Here is a 16,745-nt window from a genome sequence, read left to right as displayed (position 1 = left end):
CTCCACTCAGCTGTCAAAACGATCTTCCTAAAGCATAGGGCTGACCATGTCACCTCCCTATTCAAAAAATTGCAGTGACTCACTATTACATGCAGGATCAAATAGAAAATCTGTTTTGACTTTTAGGTCCCTTTACAACTGACCTCTTCCTCCCTTTCCAGTCTCCTCATCTATAATCCTGTAACACTGGCCTATTTGCACACAACATTTCATCTCCTAATGCCACATGTTGTCACTGGCTGGCCCCCATGCCTTGGACTCTTTTCCCTTCTTACCCCTACCTCCTTGCTTTGCAGGTCTGTTTCAAGATATGTTGCAGCTCAAACCCCATCTTCTGAAACAGCCTTTCTCAGGACCCTACCTCTTTCCTTCTTCCAGTCCCTTTCTGTAGATTACTTCCCATTTATACAATATAAAGTCTTGTTTCATGTTATCTCACCCACTAGAATATGAGCTTTTTGAGGACACGGACCATGTTTTTGCCCTTTTTTTTCATATCCCCACTATTTAGCATAATGATTGACACATAGCAAGCACTTAATAATGAAGGGGGGGGGGAGACCAGACAACGAACAAGGACTGAATTGGGAATACAAAAAGAAATAAGACAGCCCCTGCCCTTGAGGAAATTACACTCTAATGGGAGAAAAGAAAAGGTATATAAAGGAGTTAGAGTTGGAAAGAGGGGAGGGGCTTGGGGAAGGGACTATGGAGTGGCATGGTTTGGAAGTGGCATAGAACATGGCAAGATGTCCTGGTTCTAGATAAGGTGAAAGCTCACCTATCACAGTCCAGGATTCTAGCAGCTGCAGTATATGTTCAGGAGGGAGATGAAAGTAATCCACAAAAGCTGATTTAGAGTTGGCTAGGAATAATAGCAATAATAACAGCAACAACAACATCATTACTATTAATAATAGTTTCTATATTTTGCAGATTATAACTAATCCAATCAATCTTCAAACATCAGTTCCTACTTTGAGTTGTTTTGGGGAAATCTATAATGATAGATGAATTGAGGTCAAACAAAAAATGTTCCTTCAAGAGGATATGAGGGAAAGGGATGAATCTTATTTCTTTTTCCTTTTTTTTTTATGAATCTATTTCTTAAAAGGTACAATTTAAAGCATGAAAATGCTTAGCTTTATAATTTAAATTAAAGGAAAAATACAATTTTAATCTGTGATTTTTTTATTCTGAGAATAGACACACTATAGTATATGTAGGCTGGAAGATTGTCTTGTTTTATAGACACAAAGACAGTATAATTTTCGATGAATAAAATTCAAGTTTATTTGATAAAGCAAGTCTATTCAGAGTAAAACTACTATTATCATTTGGGGCTATAAGATATTTCTTTCTGTAGATAAAACTAGTATATAAATTTAACTTCACCCATGCATTTTTGAGTTAGTACACAGAATCAAGAACTCTGAAGTAAAATATTCCTTGCCTCCAGGAACCTCAAAATGTTTTATTTAAAAATACCGATGTATCTCTCCATATAAGGTATATTTAAGTTTCATTATTTAAAAATAGCAACTGGGCACTCACGAAATCAAATTTGAAGATAATTTCAAAGTAATTTTGCTTCAGGGTTCCCTTCTCCAGCATTGTTTATCTTCATTTCAAGCTGAATTTAAATAAATAGTAAGACTAAATTTTAAAATGTTCTACATTTTCCTCCCATTCAATGACTGACTGTCTACTTAGATTCACCTCTATTTCCAGGCATATCAATCTTATGCAGGCCTCTTGAGTGTTATTGTGATTTAGAAGTAAATGAAATATTCCATAAATATGAGAGATACCTGGGCAACATTAAAATCTAGACTCTAAAGGACTTTCACTATAAGACCAACTTTCAGTTACTTCTATTGTGAGGGCAAATTGGTGGATAACTTAACAACATTTTTGTACATCAGTGTGGATGCTTCTATCTTCTGGGAATTCAGTGCTAACAAAATTTAAAAATTTAAAAATTCAACATATATTTCTCAAAAGTACCTCCTCTGGGAGCGACTTATACTCTCCCAAATAGGGCACAAAAAGGAACAAGACTTATTTTCTGCACTCAAAGAGTTTACAGTCTAGCTGGGAAGGTAAGGCAAAGACATACATATTGCACCAGCTTGTGACAAGCTGGATATAAGGAGTCCAAAAAGTCAAGATGAAAAAAAGCATTTTTGGCTGAGGATATTCCTTAAACCTTAAAAGGCTCTTAACCTGAGGTCTATGAACTTTTTAAAAAATTTGATACTGTTATTTAAATATAATTAGCTTCCTTCATAATACTATGTATTTATTTTACATATTTAAAAACACGTTTTTGAAAAGGGTTCACCAAGACAGGCTTCACCAAACTGCCAGAGGGATCCATGACACAAAAAAGGTTAAGAACCATGACCTGTGGAGATGGTTTCATAAAGGAGGTAGATCCTGAATCATGTCTAGAACAAAGGAAATGCAACGATGGAATAGGATATTTTGCCCATTTCAGGCAAGGGGGAAGGTGTGAGGGACAGAAAGAAAGCAAGAAGGCTGGGCTGAGTGTGGGGTGTTGTCGTTGTGGGGCTTCAGGAGCTGCTTCGCATCCATCCGTTGTCAGTGTCACTTCTTTCTAATCCCCCAAGGAGTAGGTAAGTGTTTGAATTGCAAAGGCTTTTTCTGCTGGTTCCTAGTCTCCTGACCATTAAGTCACAAAAAAGAAAAAGCAAAGAATTAAGGAAATGATGAATTAGAACAGAATCATTTGGAAGCAAGACTGACTGAAATACTGATAGCCCATCTGTGTTTATTAATAGGAAAAAAATAACAACTTATATTTCTAGAGCACTTTGTATTTTTCAGAGCACTTTATAATCACATTTTTTGAATCTCCATTGCTATTAGAGCTGACTGTATTTAGCAACTATTAATATAAAAATGCATTTACATAAATTCCATTATGCTAAATAAAAGCATATTCAGTGAAGTACTTTCCTAACAGTCACACTGAAACAAAAAAAATACATAAGGAAATTCAGTCTGTATAAAATTCACTCTGGAATTACAGGAAGGTAAATTAGGGCTACTGAAATAAGACGATTCACCTACTATAGCCTTTCTTTAAAATGATAGCTCTGGTAAAAGCATTTAAAATAAAATTTGACTTACAGCTTTTCAGAAGGAACCAGTGTATACAAAAGCAGTTCACAAGGACAGTAGAAAACCAGCTTGTTTTTCTAACTCCTCGAGCAGCAGGTCTTTCCAGTTGTCTCTAGGTCTATGCTAAGGTAAGGTCAAGAAAACAACACAGAAGTGAAGGAGAAAAGTCAGAGAAGGAGCGTGAGCAGAAAGAGGGGGAGACAGAAAGGAAAGGATACATGATAATAGGAACAGAAGGGTCAAAGCCATCTCAAAGTCAAGTATGTTTAGATCATGATCCTTATCCAAATATGTAAAAATGTGCCACCTGATCACTTAAACCCAGAAAGTACTATTTTGATTTACTATACATTTCAATAGATTTTTCTTCTTTAATGGGGATAAAAGGGAATACGATAAGCCTACCTTAAGATGAACTTAACAAATACACAGACTTAAAATCTCAAGCATATTTGCCTCTCCCTCCTCCACCCCCAACACATAAACAAATGCAATAAGTTACTAAGTCCTGCCAATTTCCTGACATATGTATGTATCTTTCTCTTCTGTCCCCTCCCCTCTGAAGTTTTGTTCAGGACCATACCATCTCTGGCCTAGCCAACTGTAAAAGCCTAAACTGTTGTACTAAGTCTCCCTGCTTCCAGTCTCTCTCCAGTCTGGTTTATCTCTCCAGTAGCTGCTAAAAGAATCCTCCTTTTTATATGGAGGCCTAAATTTATCACTTCCCTACTCAAAAAGCAATCAGTGGCTCCATATTGCCTATAACATAAAATACAAACTCCTTAACCTGGCATTCTGGGTCCTCCATGTTCTAGCTCTAGCCTATCTTTCCGGCTACATTTCACTTAATTAATCAACAGGCATTTATCATGAACCAGGCATGGACTTAAGCACTGTAGATCCGAAGCCAAAAAGTGGGAAGCAGGCCCTTCTCTAGAGGGTCTTCTATTCTAATAGTGGAGACAATGTGTACAGTTAGAAATTATAAATACCATATACAAAATGAAGACAAAGCATTTCAGCAGCTGGGGCCATCAGCAATGACTTCACGAGGTAATACCTTAAGCTGAGTCTGGAAAGAAAACCAAGACTCAGAGAGGCAGAGATGAGGAGGGAGTGAGCCTGAACAGGGGAGACAGGCAGACAGTCAAACTGTACTCCTAACAATTTCTATCCACATTCTCCCATCTCGATACTGGAAGCTTCCTGGAGTTCAGTCCCACATATCTGAGAGGTTAAACCCTTTCTTCCTTTCAGATTCAGACAAAGTTCTACCTGTTCCATGAAACCTTCCAAAATCTGACCATCCACCCCTCTCTCTCCTTGTCATGATCAATTCTCTTATTCCTGTACATTTCATGGATTATTAAAGACCTTTAGAGGTTAAAGACCTTTAAAGGTAAAGACCTTTAGAGATTTATTTAATACAATCCTCTCCTTTTTGAGATGAGGAAACTGAGACTTACTTATAGAGATGAAGTTACACCTAGGATGACACAGCTAGTTAGTGGCAGATATGGGACTGAAATTTAGATCTTCTTCCTCCCAAGAACAATGCTTCCCCTGCACCAGGCTACCCTATTAGACTATGTACTTTTTGAAGGCAGGAACTTCCATTTTCCACATATATAAAATCAGCACTTGAAAGCTCTCTTGCATATAGTAGATGCTTAACAAACACAGTTGAATTAAGTGTCAAACAAGATGCCAACACCCTAGCTACATACTAGGGCTTACTGACACAGTACCTGGCACATGCTTGTTGACTTGGCAACTTCAGCACTGGGACAGGAATCCAAAGAAACTGCCCTCAGCCTCACTACCCTGATTGGCAGTCTGACAGTTAGTGTTCCAATACAGTGGAATTAAAGGAGTTCACCTTAGCATTATTTGTGAAGAAAGGGTTTACTAAAACAGGTGAGTTATGGAAAGAGTACATTCCAGAGAAGGCTGGAGATGTAAATTCAAGTAGGAGTTCAACTGATTGGTACATAGCACAGATGAATGAAAATGATGTGAAAAAAGGCTAAAAAGTAGTTTTCAACCAATTACATTGTGGTGTGTATTTTATTCTAGAGAAAATGCACAAATCAAGAGAGATGACAGTCCTTGTGTCCCTCTGGTCTTCTGCCCTGATTACACCATATCGCCATCATAGTACCCAGGTTAAGTGACTTGCTCAAGGTAACACAAGTAGTCAGGGACAGGATCTAAACTCAGCTTTTCTGACTCCAGATCCAGGGTGACATTCCAAGAGATAGACTGACAAAGATGACTGAGTCCAAAAGATGACAAAAGCATTTCACGTGAGAGAACTGATCAAGGAATGTGATAATTAGCCCATAAAACGATAACAACTACATTTATTTAGCCTGTTCATGTTGTCAAGACTTAGAAGACTTAGAGGAAATGTGGTCATCATTTCCAATGCCGGGGAGGCAGGTTTCAGCACAAAATAAAATTTTTCTCATCATCAAATCAGTGTGAAAATGGGCCAGGCTACCTTGGTAGGTAGTGAGCTGGGAATCATTGAGAGTGGACAAATGGAAGCTGGACAAATCATCTCCCAGGGCTCCTTAGGATGGGGACCATTGCACTGAGGCAGAGGCTGAACCAAATGCCCTCAAGTTTCCTTTGAACAATAACATTCTCTTCTATGATTCTACTAGGAAATATTTCAGGAGCAAAATGTGCCAACAACCTTATGTTTGAACCAACTTTTAAATATTTCTTTTCATATATTATATAATTCCAACTTTACTCATTTGAACTGGACTTCCCTCCAATTAGACCAAGTTAAGGATGCCTCACTGTATAGGTGTATATGTATATATGTGTATCTGTACACACATGTATACATAGACATGAACCATACTCTACCACTAATAGTCTGTACCTATTTGTAAATCTGTCTATCACTAACGATCTGAATGTACCGGTTAACTACCCATATTTGCATTTCAATATGACTTCTCTCATTAGCCAGTTTCATTGCTTATTCCTGCTTAATTCTGCAGTGAAGCTATTATCCTTTGTTTGCGATATAATCTTATTCCCACTGAAAAGGCTATGATGTCCAAAACGCCTGGATATTGCTGCTAGATAAAGCAGATGGGAAGGAGGCAACCATTGTTTAGAGACAATATGTCTGATAATTAGCAGTATGAAAAAAGTGATGTGATTAGGTGGGATCCTAAGGGGGGAGGGGAGGGAGAAAGAGACAATACAGCAGCTAACAGAGGTTTAATTGTTTCATAATGTAAAGCAAAGGCTACACTTTCTTGCATGTGAAAATCTGTCTTTAGTCTCTCGCTCCTACTAGTCATATCTGAAAGACAGAAAACTATAGGCTGCCTGTGTATTTGTAGAAGTCACCTGAAACAAGATCATTCACAGCCTCAAAGTTTGTAGCTTATTAGAAATGGAAGGCCACTTTGAGATCACCTGAGGGAAACTGAAGCCCTTAAAGGCAAGTGATACAACATGAGGGCTGTGCAAATAAGGACCCTGCCTGTGGAATCAGAAAACCCAGATTCAAATCCTGCCTCTGACCTTTCCTACCTGGGTTACCTTCAGGAAGTCACTGAACATGCCTGGGCCTCAGTTTCCTCTTCTGTAAAATGAGTGTTGCACTAAAGCAACACAGAGGTCCTTCCTGGCTTTCTGGCTTTTCCAGCTATCTATCATCCTATGAGCATGCTCCCCACGCCAAAGTCCCTGGCCAAAACAGCTCTGGGAATGAACATGGTTTTATTCAACATGTAGCAGAAATTTATTTAGTACTGAACATCTGCAGAGCCCTATTCTGTGGGGGATACAATGAATGAGACACAGAGCCTGCCACTGTTACAGTTTAATTTTGCTTTGAGATGAGGTATGTAAAAACATTTCCAAAACCTTAAAGTACGATATTGTTGCTGTTGTTATTGTCATATCCATTTTACAGGAAAGATTTGAGGCTCAGAGTGGTCAAGGTGAAACAGCCCCGTTTACACTGCTACTAAGGTTAAGAGTAGGAACTTTAGCTGAGGTCTTCTGACCCTTCTACTGCACCATGCTATAAGAGAACTCACATAAGGAGAATGGGAATGAAGAAAGGACTGCTGAATATAGAGTCAGTCAATCAACAAGCACTGATTAAGCTCTTACTATGTACCAGATGCTGTGCTAAGAATTGGGAGACACAAAGAAAGGCAAAAACAGGCTCCTGCTTTCAAGAATCTCACATTCCACTGGGGAGAAACAACATAAAAATAACTGAGAGACAAGATATATACAGTGTGAATGGAAGGCAATCTGAGAGGAAGGGTATGGGCAAGGAGGGGAGAAGAAGGCCTCCTACAGAACTGGGGATTTGAGCTACGTCCTCCCAAGGAAGCTCAGAGCTAGAAATGAGGAGGGAAAACATTCCAGGCATGGGGGACAGCCAAGGCAAATGTGCTGACTTGGGAAATGTAAAGTGTGTGAGTAGGCCAATTTAGCCGGACAGCAGAGTACATGGCGGGGAACAAATCGTAAGAAGACCAGAAGGGGAGGAAGGGGCCAGGTTGTGAAGGATTTTAAATGTCAGACAGAGGCATTTATATTTGATCCTGGAATATGGAGCAACTGGTATAGACCTGGGCATGACTTGACTACAGAGGGTCATTACCACGTACTGATGAGGTTGCTGAGATTACAAAAACAGAAATAGGAAAGGGCCCAGGACCAAGAATTTGGCAGCACTCCAAGCTAGAGTACACTTGTCTTTTGACTAAGTGGTTAGGGAGAGAGCCACATAAATGTCAGAATCCAGTTGTCAGGTGTAAGAACTGAATGGAATGACAGCAAAGCAACTTGCTAAGAATAATAACAGCTAGCATTTATAGAACATGTTAAGGTTTGCAGTTCTTTCTATATATGATCTTATTTGTTATCCCAGATCTGGCTCCCAGGAGGGTCTCAGTAGTGGAAATAAGGTCAGCCCTAGCTTCATTATACATGTCGATGTAGAGCACTTAAGAACTTTTGTTGGGGCAGCTAGGTGGGCGTAGTGGATAGAGCATGGGCCCTGGACTCGGGAGGACCCTCAGTTCAAATCTGGCCTCAGACCAAACACATGACACTTACTAGCTGTGTGACCCTGGGCAAGTCACTTAACCAACTGCCAAAAAGAAAAATAAAACTTTTGCTTATAAACAGCTTTTTATCTTGTAGCCACTCCTGTGAGGTTGCCAGGGCTTATGAAGATCTGGCCTTGCAGCCAGGAAGACCTGGGTTGAAGTCCTGTCACAAACATATATGGGCTGGATAATCCTGGGTAGGTCATTTAGGAAGTGCTGGAGCCAACTCTCTAACTCTATAAGGTGCAGAAGAGATGCTAACTTCCTCATCTGGGAGTTCTCTATGTCAGTGAAAGTGCAGGCCCAGTGTCTATGAGCCTTGGAGTCAAGAGTACTTCAAGTAGGAAAGTAAGCTGCCATCCCAACTTACATTCTGCTTGGCCCAAATCTGTTCCCCAGCCATCTGGGATATTATCTATGTACATAATGGTTGGAAATGATGGAGGTTCTGCACACAATAACCCAAAGACTTTGGACAACACTGCTGGAGAGAAGGCTCCAGAAGCACTACTATGAAAGGCAAAAAGGGAATAAGTGGCCCAAGATGAAGCTGGAAACCCTCCAAAGATGTAGAAATGATAACTTCTCAATGCTGTACAACTCTGGGTTTTCAGAGTAGAAAATGATGAACAGAGTTTTCCAAAAAGGTCCCTGGGTCCTAACTAGGTCTTATAAGAAAAATGCTTTTCCTAACAATATTTGCCCTAAAGTTACAGCATTGTTTTCAAAGAGGGGTTTCAAGTCTTCAAAGATGTGAAATGTTGAACTGGTTCACCCTTGTCCCCTCATAGGCATGCAAATCCGAAGAAGTTCTTAAAAATAAAAGCAAATTAAGTTGTTACTCTCATCGTGAGCTACAGGTTATGCTATAGCTCTCCTTGGCACAAAAGGGAATGACACCTCTTTAAAGGAGGTTTTCTTTTAGGGACCCATGAGATAGTATAAAACTGTGATTCATAAAGCAACGCTTTGATCAGAGACTCACAGTACATCAGAACGGGATAATTCTCCATCCCTTGTTTTCATTCTGCCCTTTGCCATCTTAGTGCTTTTAGTCAATCCATCTCCTCCATTCCTAGAACAGCCTCTCCCCTTGCCTTTCCATAAATCTCCATCTGCTGAACTTCCTCTGGTCTTTCAAGACCCCGGTTTGGCACAACCTCCTCACAACTCCTCCTTGAAGACATTCTCAGATTTCTGCTAGCTTGGACCACTTGCCTAACTTTCTCTTATGTCAGCTATTTGTATATATAACTTTTCCCTCACCCTATGAGACTATAAACTCTATAAAAGCAAGGTCTACGTAATATCTACACTTAAAATATTCCAAGTGTAGAGCTCAGTGTCTTGCACATAGTAGGAACTTAAGAAATTTTTTTTTCAATTAAAATGAATGGAGACAAACTCTTTTCTGAGCTCCAGTCTCACATTATCAACTGCCCATTAGACATTTCCAAGTGGATATTTTGCATATCATAAACTCAATATGTCAAAACCCTCTCTTCTTCCTAATTTCCTTACTTGAGGACACTGTCATCCTTCTAGCAACTCAGGTTCTCATCCTTGACTCTTAATTATGTTCCATATCCAATCAGTTACCAAGTTTTGTCAATTTAGCCTTTACTATATGTCTTATATCAGGTCCCTTCTCTCCACTCACCATAAACACCCTTGTTACCTCTCTTGCACGAACTAGTGCAATAGCCTTCTATTTTGTAGCTCACTTTCAAATATTTCCATTTTCTAATCCATAAACTTGTTGCTTATCTTGTGCCAAAGATACTACCATGGATGGAAGAATGAATTCAGATATGAACTGATAACTGGGAAAGCCAGTCAAATGATATTCTAAAAATTTGTCAGAGTGATTCTCAAATGCTTAATGAAAATGTCAAATTGAAAATCCTAAAAGTGCAGAGAAGCCATTTTTTAAGTCTAATTTGGCAAAATTGAATAAAAGAGTAATCCCCAAAATTGAAGGCAATTTAAATACCTGCCAGGGGCTTTACAGGCTAAGGATTTTCTTTACTTTTATACTATTGCTACTGCTGCTGCTACTACTACTACTAGCTTTTATTTACATATCACTTCAAGATTTGCAAAGTACTTCACAAACATCTTATTTTATCCTGGAAACAACTATGGGAGGTGGGTGTTCTTACTATCTCTTTTTCATAGATGAGGAAATGAGTCTGTAAGGTGACTCACTCATGTGACTTGCCCAGGATTACACAAGTAATAAATGTCTGAGGTTCCATTTGAAATTAGGTCTTCCTGACTCCATGTTCAGGGCTCTACTTATTATGCTACCTAGCTGCCTACAGCAGCTGATGTAATACTATCATCTCATCCCAATTAGGTCACAGTCTTTCTCCACTTTAGGCTTCTATACTGGTTCTAATCTCCAGTCCTTATTAAGATCCTTAAGATCTCCTGCCCTATATTTCATTTCCTGTTTCTAGACGTAAATTCTCATCTCTGATTGTGGAAGACATGCCAAAGTAAAGTAGTAAGTGGGGTTGCTTCAGTTAAACATGAAGAGTCAAAAATATATGAGATAAATATTTTAAAAAACAAGCAACTCACTCAACCATAGGTATTCATTTCTTGGGGGACAGGAGCCTTGGATTGAATGTTAGAGTACCTTGATTCTGTCACTAATGAACTGTGAGGCCTTAAACAAGTTCCTTAAGCTCACTGGGCCTCAGTTTCTTCATCTATAAAACAATTGAACTGAATAATCTACAAGGTCACTTCTAGGACTAAAAATCTAGGATTGTAAATAGCCAACAAACAAGATCCTATACAAGGATATCTTCATCTGGAGTCAGTGAACTTTGTTGTTGTTGTTGTTGTTTTTTAATTAATTCATTTTGATTTATCAACAATCACTTCCACAAGCTTTTCAGTTTAAAATTTTTCTCCCCCTCCCTCCCCAAGATGGCACGCAATCTGATATAGGCTATACATATATATTCCTATTAAACATATTTTCACATTAGTGATGTTGTAAGTAAGAATTAGAACCAATAGGAGGAACCACCAGAAAGAGGAAACAAAACACAACAGAAGAAAAAAAACAGCAAATACTATGCTTCAATATGCACGCAAACCCCACAGTTCTTTCTTTGGATGTGTAGCATTTTCCATCATGAGGCCTTTGGAGATGTCTTAGATCCTTGTATTGCTGAGAAGGGTTAAGTCTATCAATATTAGTACCTAACTGATTATGTTATTCCATTCTTGAGCCAAATCTGATGACAGTAAGTTTCAAACAATGCTCATCTTCCTCCCTTCTTTCCCTCTACTGTAATAGGTTTTTGTGTCTTTTCTAGTAATGTAATTTATCCTTATCTGCCTCCTCCTTTCCTTTTCTCTCAGAACATTTTCTTAGTTAAATCAGATTAATCCACTTACTTGGATCCATTTAACCCACTTGATTAGATTTTTTTTTATCATGACATCAAAGTCAACTTATACCCACTCCCTTTTTCTAATTTTTTGGTTGTATGCCCAATTCATTGATCTCCTCTTTTTCTATTTTGTTTATGTAAGCATTTAGAAATATAAAATTTCCCCTAAGAACTGCTTTCGCTGCATCCCATACGTTTTGGTATGTTGTCTCATTATTGTCATTCTCTTGAATGAAATTATTGATTGCTTCTATTTGTTGTTCCACCCAATCATTTTTTAGGATTAGATTATTTAGCTTCTAATTATTTTTTAGTCTATCTTTCCATGGCCCTTTATTACATATAATTTTTATTGCATCATGATCTGAAAAGGATGCATTTAATATTTCTCCCTTCCTGCATTGGATTGTGAGGTTTTTATGCCCTAGTACATGGTCAATTTTTGTGTATGTGCCATGTACTGACGAGAAAAAAGTATATTCCTTTCTATCCCCATTCAGTTTTCTCCAAAGGTCTATCATACCTAACTTTTCTAATGTTCTATTTACCTCCTTAACTTCTTACTTGCTTATTTTGTGGCTAGCTTTATCTAGTGCAGAGAGGGGAGGTTCAGGTCCCCCACTAGTATAGTTTTGCTGTCTATTTCTTCCTGTAACTCCCTGAACTTCTCCTGTAAGAATTTGGATGCATTTGGTGCATATATGTTTAGTAATGATATTACTTCATTGTCTATGGTGCCTTTTAGCAGGATGTAGTTTCCTTCCTTATCTCTTTTGATTAGATCTATTTTTGCTTTTGCTTTGTCTGAGATCAGGATTGCTACCCCTGCTTTTTTTACTTCAGCTGAGCATAATATATTCTGCTCCAGCCTTTTACCTTTACCCTGTATGTGTCACTCTTTTTCAAATGTGCTTTCTGTAAACAACATATTGTAGGATTATGGTTTTTAATCCATTCTGCAATGTTTCCATTTTATGGGAGAGTTCATCCCATTCACATCCACAGTTATGATTACTATCTGTGTCTTTTTCTCCATCCTTTCCCCCATTTATGCTTTTCTTTCTCCTTTTTCCTTTCCCCCTTCACTAGTGTTTTGCTTTTGACCACCGCCTCCTTCAGTCCTCCCCCTTTTATTATCCCTTTCCCTTTTCTTCCCCTTTATCTTACTGCTTCTTCCCTCCCTTCTTTCCCCCCCCTTTTCTTTCCCCTTTTCCCTCCTACTGCCTATAGGGCAAGTTAGATTTCTATACCTAACTGATTATGTTATGCCCTTCTTGAGCCAAATCTGATGAGAGTAAGGTTCAAACAATGCTCCCCCCTCCCTTCTTTCCCTCTGCTGTAATAGGATTTTGTGTCTTTTCCTGTAATGTAATTTACCCTTGTCTGCCTCCTCCTTTCTCAGTACATTTTCTAAGATCAGATTGATCCACTTATTTGGATCCATTTAACCCACTTGATTAGTTTTTTTTTATCATTACATCAAAGTCAACTAATATCCACCCTCTTTATGTATACTCCTTTAACAGGTGTAATAACAATACAGTTCTCAAGGGTTGCAAGTGTCATATTCCCTTGTAGGGTTTAAACAGCCCCCCTTATTAACAACATATTGTATCTTTCTGTCCCATTTTTTTTAAGTCCTTCTTGAGTCCTGTACTTGAAGATCAAATTTTTTGTTGAGCTCTGGTCTTTTTATCAGGAAAGTTTGGAAGTCTCCTATTTCGTTGAATATCCATCTCCTCCCTTGAAACATGATGCTCATTTTTACTGGGTAATTGATCTTGTCTGCATTCCAAGCTCCTTTGCCTTAGGAATATCATGTTCCACCCTGCGTCTTTTAATGTAGAAGCTGCAAGGTCCTGTGTAATCCTGACTGTGGTTCCATGATATTTAAATTGTTTCTTTCTGGCTGCTTGCAGCACCTTCTCTTTCATCTGGTAATTTTGGAATTTTGCTATTATATTCCTTGGCATTGTCAATTTGGGATCTCTTTCAGGTTGGTGATATTATTTCTATGGTTGTTTTCCCTTCTGGTTCTAGGACTTCAGGGCAGTTTTCCTTTATGATTTCCTGAAAGATACTGTCCAGGCTCTTTTTTTCATCATGATTTTCAGGTAGTCCAATAATTTTTAAATTGTCTCTCCTGAGTCGATTTTCCAGGTCGGTTGTTTTACTGATGAGGTATTTTACATTTTCATCTATTTTTTCATTTTTTTGTTTCTGTTTGACTGATTCTTGCTCTCTCATAGAGACATTAGTTTCCATTTGTCCAATTCTAGTTTTTAACAGATTGTTTTCTTCTGTTAGTTTTTGTACTTCCTTCTTCAATTGGCCAATTTGTTTTTTAGGGACTTGTTTTCTTCAGTGTACTCTTCTGTTAGTTTTTGTCCTTCCTTCTTCAATTGGCCAATTGTGTTTTTTAGGGACTTGTTTTCTTCAGTGTATTTTTTTTCCAATTGGCCAATTGTATTTTTGAAGGACTCTTCTACCTCTCTCATTTGACTATTAAAATCCTTCTTGAGCTCTTCTAAGAAGGCTTTTTGGGCTTCAGACCAGTTCATATTCCCTTTTGTTGTTGCAGATGTGGGTTTGTTGACAATGTTGTCCTCTTCAGAATTTCTGTCTTGATCTTCACTCTTCTCATAATATGAATCTATGGTATGTTTCTTTTTACTCATGGTGTTTCTTTATTCCCTGGCCTTTAAAGAGATTGAGCTCTCCTGCTGGGGAACAGAGGGCACTGACCCAAGCTTCTTGTGTTGGGAGCCTAGGTCTTGGTCACTGGCTTTGTGTGCTGGGGCCTCTTATGCTGGCAATTGGAGGCTGTAGGTTTCTGGCAGCTTACCTGTGTTGGGCTGGAATCAGCAAGGCTGGAACTTTCAGGCAATTCTAGGTTGCCTGTTTTTCCTTTCCTTTAGCTTTCTTCAGCTCCTTTTAGATGGGTGCTGCAGGGTGTTCATCTGCCTGGGGACCCCTGTAGTGCTGTCTCCCTCGTTTCTGCTAATGCACTGGGAGATTCCTTTGTGATAGAGTGCCAAGGCACCTGGTGGTTTTCTGAGATGGTTTCCACCAGTTCCTCTGCCCTCACTGAGGCACTGGAGGTCCTGGTGTTGGTGTTTGCCTTCTACCACCTGGGCTTCAGGATTTCTTCAAAATTGGAGGCTGCAGGGCTCCGACAGCTCACCTGGTGTTGGGTTGGAACCAGCAAGGCCAGGGCTTTAGGAAGCCTTTAGGTTGCTTTCTTCACCTCCTTTCAGATGAATGCCGCAGGGTACTTATCTGCCTGGGGCCCCTTGTTCTGCTTCTCTTATTTTTGCTGATGCACTGAGAGACCCATTTGCTGGGCTGCTGCACTGATGCTCCCTGTCTTTCTTCTAGTTCAGCTGTTTCAAGGTTTTTTTCTGAGGTGATATTTTCTGGGTTTTCAGAGGTTGATAAGGGAGAGTGAGAGCTACTACCTTTTCACTCTGGCATCTTGGCTCCCAGAAGCAGAAGTCCCCACTCCCTTTATGTATACCCCTTTAACATAGTGTCATAACAATACAGCTCTCAAGGGTTACAAGTGTCATCTTCCCTTGTAGGGATGTAAACAGTTTGCCCTTATTAATAACATGTTGTTTCTTTCTGTCCTGTTTACCTTTTTATGTCTCTCTTGAGTCTTGTATTTGAAGATCAAATTTTCTGTGAGCTCTGGTCTTTTTATCAGGAAGGTTTGGAAGTCCCCTATTTTGTTGAATTTCCATCTCCTCCCCTGAAAGATTATGCTCATTTTTGTTGGGTAGTTGGATCAGTGGTTGTAATCCAAGCTCCTTTGCCTTAAGGAATATCACGGTCCACATCCTATGGTCTTTAAATGTAGAAGCTGCAAGGTCCTGTGTAATCCTGACTGTGGTTCCATGATATTTAAATTGTTTCTTTCTAGATGCTTGAGTAATTTCTCTTTGACCTGGTAATTTTGGAATTTGGCTACTATATTCGTTGGTGTTTTCAATTTGGGATCTCTTTCAGGAGGTGATTGGTGGATTCTTTCTATGGCTATTTTACCCTCCGGTTCTAGGACTTCAGGGTAGTTTTCCTTTATGACTTCCTGAAAGATATTGTCCAGGCTCCTTTTTCCATCGTGATTTTCAGGCAGATCAATAATTTTTAAATTATCTCTCCTAGATCAATTTTCCAGGTTAATTCTTTTACTAATGAGAAATTTTATGTTTTCATCTATTTTTTCATTCTTTTTTTTTAATAAAAATTTATTTATTTTTAGTTTTCAATACTCACTTTCACAAGTTTTTGAGTTCCAAATTTTCACCCCATCTCCCCCCTCCCCCCACCCCAAGACGGCATGCAGTCTGAATATCCCTTCCTCTAGTCTGTCCTCTCTTCTATCTCTCCCCCTTTCTGTTTTCCCCTTCCCCTTCTATTTTCCTGTAGGGCAGGATAGACTTCTGTACCCCATTTCCTGTATTCCTTATTTCCCAGTAGCATGTGAAAACATTTTTTTAAACATATGCTTTTAAAACTTTAGGTTTCAAATTTTCTCTCTTCCTCCCTCCCCACCCACCCTCATTGAAAAGGCAAGCAACTCAATATAGATTGTACGTGTGCAGTTATGCAAAACACTTCCATAGCAGACATGTTGTGAAAAACTAACTCTATTTTCCTTAATCCTATCCTGCCCTCCCATTTATTCTATTCTTTCTTTTGACCCTGTCCCTCCTCAGAAGTATTTACTTCTGATTATCCCCTTTCCCCATCTGCCCTCCTCTCTATCATCCCCCTACTCTCTTGTCCCCTTCTCCCCCTATTTTCCTGTAGGGTAAGACAGATTTCCATACCCAATTGAATGTGTATGTTATTCCCTCCTTAAGCCAAATCCTATGAGAATAAGATTCACTCATTCCCTCTCACCTTCCCCTGTTTCCCCTCCACTGTAAGAGACTTTTCTTTTCTGGTGTTTTTTTTTGTGAGATAATTTACCCCATTCTACTCTCCCTTTCTTCTTCTCCGAGTATAATCCTCTCTCATCCCTTCATTTTATTCTCCACATATGACCCCTTAATCTTCAACTCACCCTGTGCCCTTTATC

The 16,745-nt window shown here is 39.0% G+C and overlaps 1 protein-coding gene across 3 annotated transcripts in view; it reads right to left on the bottom strand.

Annotated features, from left to right (window-relative positions):
• CTBP1 (C-terminal binding protein 1) overlaps positions 1-16,745 on the bottom strand; it is a 441,341-nt gene that overhangs the window by 325,560 nt on the left and 99,036 nt on the right. The gene's annotated exons all lie outside the window — the stretch shown is intronic.

The sequence above is a fragment of the Phascolarctos cinereus genome, unplaced genomic scaffold, assembly GCF_003287225.1.
Source record: "Phascolarctos cinereus isolate Bilbo 61053 unplaced genomic scaffold, phaCin_HiC Scaffold_9;HRSCAF=440, whole genome shotgun sequence".
NCBI classification, from domain to species: Eukaryota; Metazoa; Chordata; class Mammalia; order Diprotodontia; family Phascolarctidae; genus Phascolarctos; species Phascolarctos cinereus.
The sequence above is the reverse complement of the archived record's forward strand: the minus strand, read 5'-3'. Positions and strand labels throughout refer to the sequence as shown.